Source organism: Saccopteryx leptura, chromosome 3, assembly GCF_036850995.1.
Source record: "Saccopteryx leptura isolate mSacLep1 chromosome 3, mSacLep1_pri_phased_curated, whole genome shotgun sequence".
In the NCBI taxonomy this organism is placed as follows: Eukaryota; Metazoa; Chordata; class Mammalia; order Chiroptera; family Emballonuridae; genus Saccopteryx; species Saccopteryx leptura.
This window is the reverse complement of record NC_089505.1, coordinates 235,865,640-235,871,467: the sequence shown is the minus strand read 5'-3', so window position 1 is coordinate 235,871,467 and position 5,828 is coordinate 235,865,640. Positions and strand designations below refer to the sequence as shown.

Here is a 5,828-nt window from a genome sequence, read left to right as displayed (position 1 = left end):
TCTATTGCTGCAAAACATAATACATCCAAAATGTAATGTCTCAAAAAATGTATTATTCTCTTCCATGGTTCTGATAGTTACTGGGTTCTTTTATGAGATTGGGGTCAAATGGCAGCTGTGTCTAGAGTGAGCTGCAGTTTTGCCTATGCAGCACATACAGCACACAGACTCACCGTTGATGCTCCCTTTGACTGATCGGAAAACAGAGCACCCGCACATGGCCTCTCCTTGTGGATTGGGGTTCTCACAGCATTGTTGCTGAATTTCAAAAGGCGGGAAACAGAGCTTCCAGGCCAGTGATGGGTTTTCTGTAAAAATACTATGGCGTCACTTCTACTTTATTCTAATGGTCAAAAACACTTATATTCTAAAAAAAAACACATTATAAACTTCACCTCTGAATGATGGAAGAGGTGTAAAATCACATTACAGAACGGAAAGGGAAAAGGGATATCTTTCCACACCATATTTGGAAAATATAATGTACTGCAATGTAATTATGTGACAGATATAAGGACATTTCATTAACAGATTCCAAAAATATTTGCATCAAACAAATATGAATCCTAATCAGGTCTACAATTAATTGTTGATTGTTGCTGGCTCATGGGCACAATAGCTACTTATCAGGGTATGCTCATCCCTCAGGATGCAAATTTAGCAGTAAAAAAGTGGTCAACACCATTAGGCTATCAAGGTAGTTTATTAAAAATAATATTTGTGGTTCATATTACCCTTTACTATAGAAATATTTCTTAGGAGTATGACTATGTGTTTGTGTGTCTGTAAATATAGCCATTTATGTTCTATTTAATTGTCACATGCAGATAACAAAGTGCATGAAATAAACAAATCGACTTCTCTTTTCTTGAAATTGTTATTTAGTTTAAATGAAAATTATCAAGCCACAGGCAATATAGACATAATTTTACACTTAATTTATAAATAACATTAATTAGACACCATTTTCCTTAATTTCTTCTTATATCTTACCCACCTAACAAGTCTTAATATTTATAAATTTTCATTTGGTATGACAAATTACAACCAAATTCAGCATTTCACTGCAGCTCAGTTTAAATCTTACTCCATATAATTAAGTTTTAAAATGTTTTTAGATCTGTGATGACTTTGTCAAAAGCCAGGTTTTAGCTTCTAGGAAAAAAGATCTAAATTTATTAGACCAGGAAAATAACGGTTCTCTATTAGATAAGGAGTTACCATTAAGACAGTAAAAATGCTGCTTTTGCAAATTTATTTGCTTTATATTTTTAAATGGGAGGTTTAAAAGTAAATTTGTCTATGACGATATATGCAGACAGATCAGCTCTTCAACTATGTGGAGGAAATTCTACTTGTGGCAGGAACAAATTTAAGTTCCACTTGGAATCTTGGGAATACCAAGTGAGAACTAGAAAAATTAGACAGAAATTAGAACACACATTTTAAAGTATAGAGAGCTACTTAAACCAGTGAGGAACTGTGGTGCCAAGACTGAAGAAAATTATGCAGGTGGAACCAAGTTTGCCCTTTTCCTGGTGGGAATTGCTCAAATGGAATACGGTGGCTGGGGAGATGAGCAGCACATTTAGTAGACATGTGGGTCTGGTGGTACAAAAACTGGAGCTGAGAGCCTCCAGTGGCATGAGAAAAAGACCCATATCATAGAATTACAAACACAAAAAGCAAATGGTTATTATGTTTTAGAAAATTAAAGACAACTTAGAGAATTTCAACAGAAAAATGGATAACTTAACAGGAAATAGAATAACTGTACTACACTTGATCTTAGCCAAAAGGCCGAGAAGCGATGGAAATAGAATAACTGTAGATGAGAATCAAATAGGATGTCAAGTTTAAAAATATAATTGCAACTGAAGGACTTAAATAACAAGTAAAGATAAAATTAAAGAATTAGGAACTATATCAAAAGAAAATTTTCTGTCCTCTATTACACTGTATTTTTGTCCAATTTTATCTTCTCACATCTTTTACTCCTTTATTTTTGGTAATGGTTAATTTTATTTCTTTTTTCAGATTTTATTTTTCAATTATAGTTTACATTCAATATTATTTTGCATTAGTTTCACGTGTGCAACATAATGGAATCATATACTTTACAAAGTGTTCCATTTGCCCCAGTATTTCCAGTACCCACCCAGCACCATACATAGTGATTACAATATTATTGACTATATTCCCTATGCTGTACTTTACACCTATGGTTAATTTTATGTTTCAACTTGACCAGGCCACATGGTGTCCAGACATTTAGTAAAACATTGTTATTAGTGTGTCAATGAGGGTACTAATAGATGATATTAATATTTGAATTGATTGAATGTGGCAAATTGTCTTCCTTAAGTGGATGGAACCCATCCATTCAATTGAAAACTTGAATAGAAAAAAAAACGGCTGAATAAGATGAAACTACCTTTTCTTGACTATTGAACTGTGACTTTGATCTTCAATCCTCAGATTCAAACTGAGTCTTCTCAGTTTTTCTTGGGTCTTAGCTTGCTGGTTTTAAGACTGGAACTTACACTATCAGCTATCTTGGTTCTTAACCTTTCATACTGAAACTATACACTGAATTCTACTGAGTCTCCTGCTTGTTGACTATAGTTCTTGAGAATTCTTAGCTTCTGTAATCACAGGAGTCAATTCCTTAAAATATCTAAACATCTTTCTATCTATCATCTATCTATGTATGCATCTGTACACACAAGCACACACACACACACAATTCTGTTGATTGTTTCTCTGGTACATCCTGACTATTAAATCTCTTTTCTATATCACTGTATTCTTCTCTGTGAACCATTCCCAATTGCACATAAACAGCTCTCACATCTTTGTCCTTAATTTTAACTTCCCCTTCTGGTTACTGATCACTGGTTGCTCAGTCCCTGGATATACATTTTTACTTCCACTTTTCCCTTTCTAATGATGTGATGTTGAGCAGACGAGGTGGGAGAGAAGGGGATTTGGAGATGATCTAGAATAGTAGTAATTCAAAGCTCTGAGTAAAAAGTCTAGGTAAAGGCTGAATATATCACTTAATAAGTTTCTAAAATCTATCCCCCTCCCATTTTTCCCATGTTTTGGTCTATAAGTTTGATAAATTAACTTGAGCCCCGGTAACCACATTCTCTTTTCTATCTTAATTTGACTACTCTAAGGACCTCAAAAATGCCTTTTCCTACCTTGATTTTATAGATAATTTTAAGCAAAAAGTCTACATAGATTGCTTACTTTATTTTTAAGAAAATATTCTTTGTCTAAATATACTAGATTTCAAGCACCAACATGTTCTAAGAATGGTTTTAAAACTTTCAATGTCTTAGGACCTTGATCTATCATGGCTGCAAAACCAAAAAAGATAACCTAGCTCATGCACTAAGTTGCCAGTAGCATAGCTAAGAGTAAAAAATGTATAAATACATTGACATTTGAATTCAAAGTGAACATTTTATTTCCAGATAACATTTTTTTGCCTTAATGCAGAGATATCATTTCAATTCATGTTTCGAAGATGACACTGCTCAAAATACCACATTCTGACCAATGAGCACTTATTTTAGTCCTTCTGAGTAAAAATGCTGCTGCTCTTTGTCCTTGAGAAGACTAGTAGTTTTCCCATGTGTTTGCTTTGTTGTTTCTTCTTGGGTAGCTGCTGATGCAACTTTGACTCTGAATATTAGGTATTACCTCTTTCACTTTTGCCAGGAGTGAGGTTTTGTGGTTTTCTTCTTTGTTTGTTTCTTTGGTTGTTTGTTTGTTTGTTTTTGCTTGGTTTTTTTGGTAAAAAATGTTGGCATGATGCTGTAGGTGAAAAAAATAATGGTTAGTTTTGTGCAAATTGAATAACTTAGCTTATACTTGAGTTTATTTCTTTTTGTAAATAAATCTCAAGGGCAGAACTATTTTTCATCCTAGACATACTTTTTGAGTTTTATAATATTGGTGACTTACTCATCCACTTTTCTTTTTTTCTTTTCAGAAAGAGAAAGAAAAAAATTGATGTGTTTTTTCACTTATTTTGTCTTCACTGGTTGATTTTTATATGTGCCCTGACCAGGAATAAAACCCACAAACTCAGTGTATTGGGGCAACATTAACCACCTGAGCTACCTGGCCAGAGCTTTCTATTTCTTTTATCTGCAAAATAAAATAGGATTGTGTCCTCTTAATGTGAGGAATATAGACAATAAGTATGTAGAGTATAGAATATCTATTGATGTAGAATCTAATATTCTTATATAATTTGGCATTTTAATAGAATCTGGAACCCAGTAGAAGCTTAATAAAATATAGCTATAATAAATTTTTATGTATTCCTGTACATTTAATAATTTTTATCAGTGAATACCTTTTTTAAATTGTGAGTGAATTACACATAACACAAAATTTAGCATCAAAACCATATTAAGAGTGTAGCTCAGTGGAATTAAGTCTATTCATATTGTTGTGCAACCATTGCCACCATCTATTTCTAGAACACTTTTTATCTTGCAAAACTAATACAGTATACCTATTGAATAATTATTTCTTATTTCTCCCTTCCTTGAGCTTCTGGAAAAAAACTAGTCTATTTTCTGTCTTTATAAATTTATCTGCTCAAAGGACTTCATATAAGTGGAACCTTACAGTATTCTTCTTTTTGCTCAATTGACTAAGAATAATGTCCTAAAGTTTATTCATGTTAAAATACATTTGAAGATACACTCCCTCTTTTGGGCTTAATAACATTTAATTGTATGCATATACCATATTCTGTTTACCCATTCATTCACTGATAGACACTTGGGTTGCTTCCACCTCTTAACTATTGTAAATAGTGACAATGGCAGTGAAGGCTGCAACAATGGCTGCCACCTGTGTGTCTGTCCCTCTGTGTATTCACTCAGAATTGCCAATTAGTGGTGAGAGCACACATTCTTGATATTTGAAAGACAGGTTGTATTTTGCCCACCCTGGTCCCTGCAAACTGTACCAGAAATATGTACATAACTGCCTACCTCAGGACTAAGGTTAGAAGAAAAATGACTGCCACCAAACTAAGAGATAAAATTGACCAAAATTAACCATAATTTATCATCATACAAACCTTCATCTAGAAGTTGCAAGCCTTAGAATAGAACCTGGACTTTCAAATTAGTTACATCAGATAGATTCTGTCAGTATAGCTGTTGTCTAGATGGGGAGACAGATTTCTGTTGCTTCCTAACCTTCCATCTTCAAGGAATCCTCTGCTTTTTAAATATTTTGGGAAAAATCTATTTTGACAAATTTTGACAAAAATAAACAAAGCTGCCCTGGCTGGTGGCTCAGTGGATAGACCTTAGAACCAGCATATGGACGTCCAGGATTTGATCTCCGGTTAGGGCACACAGGAAAAGCCATCATCTGCTTCTCTTTCCCTCCATCTCCTTCTTCGCTCCATTTTCCCCTCTTGCAGCCAGTAGATGGGTTGGTTTGAGCATGGCCCTGGGTACTGAGGATACCTTGGTGGTCCCATTGTTGGCCCCAGATGGGGTTGCCGGGTGGATCCCAGTTGGGGCACATGTGGGAATCTGCCTCACTATCTCCTTTCTTCTCACCTAAAATAAATAAGTAAGTAAGTAAGTAAGTAAGTAAATAAATAAATAAATAAATAAATAAATAAAGCAATTTGAACTTTATTATTTTTCACAATTACTTATGCAGTTCATTCATTCATGGATCAGATGTCTGCCATTTTACAGTCCTCTAAGATTCCAAGGCAAAAAGTTTAATACAGCCACCTGATTTCTAAACATTTAAAGTCTCATAGGAGAGACAGATAT

The 5,828-nt window shown here is 34.1% G+C and overlaps 1 pseudogene; it reads right to left on the bottom strand.

Annotated features, from left to right (window-relative positions):
• Window positions 1-1,724: 1,724 nt before the first annotated feature.
• On the bottom strand, window positions 1,725-1,812 carry LOC136401789 (U2 spliceosomal RNA; annotated as a pseudogene).
• Window positions 1,813-5,828: the final 4,016 nt, after the last annotated feature.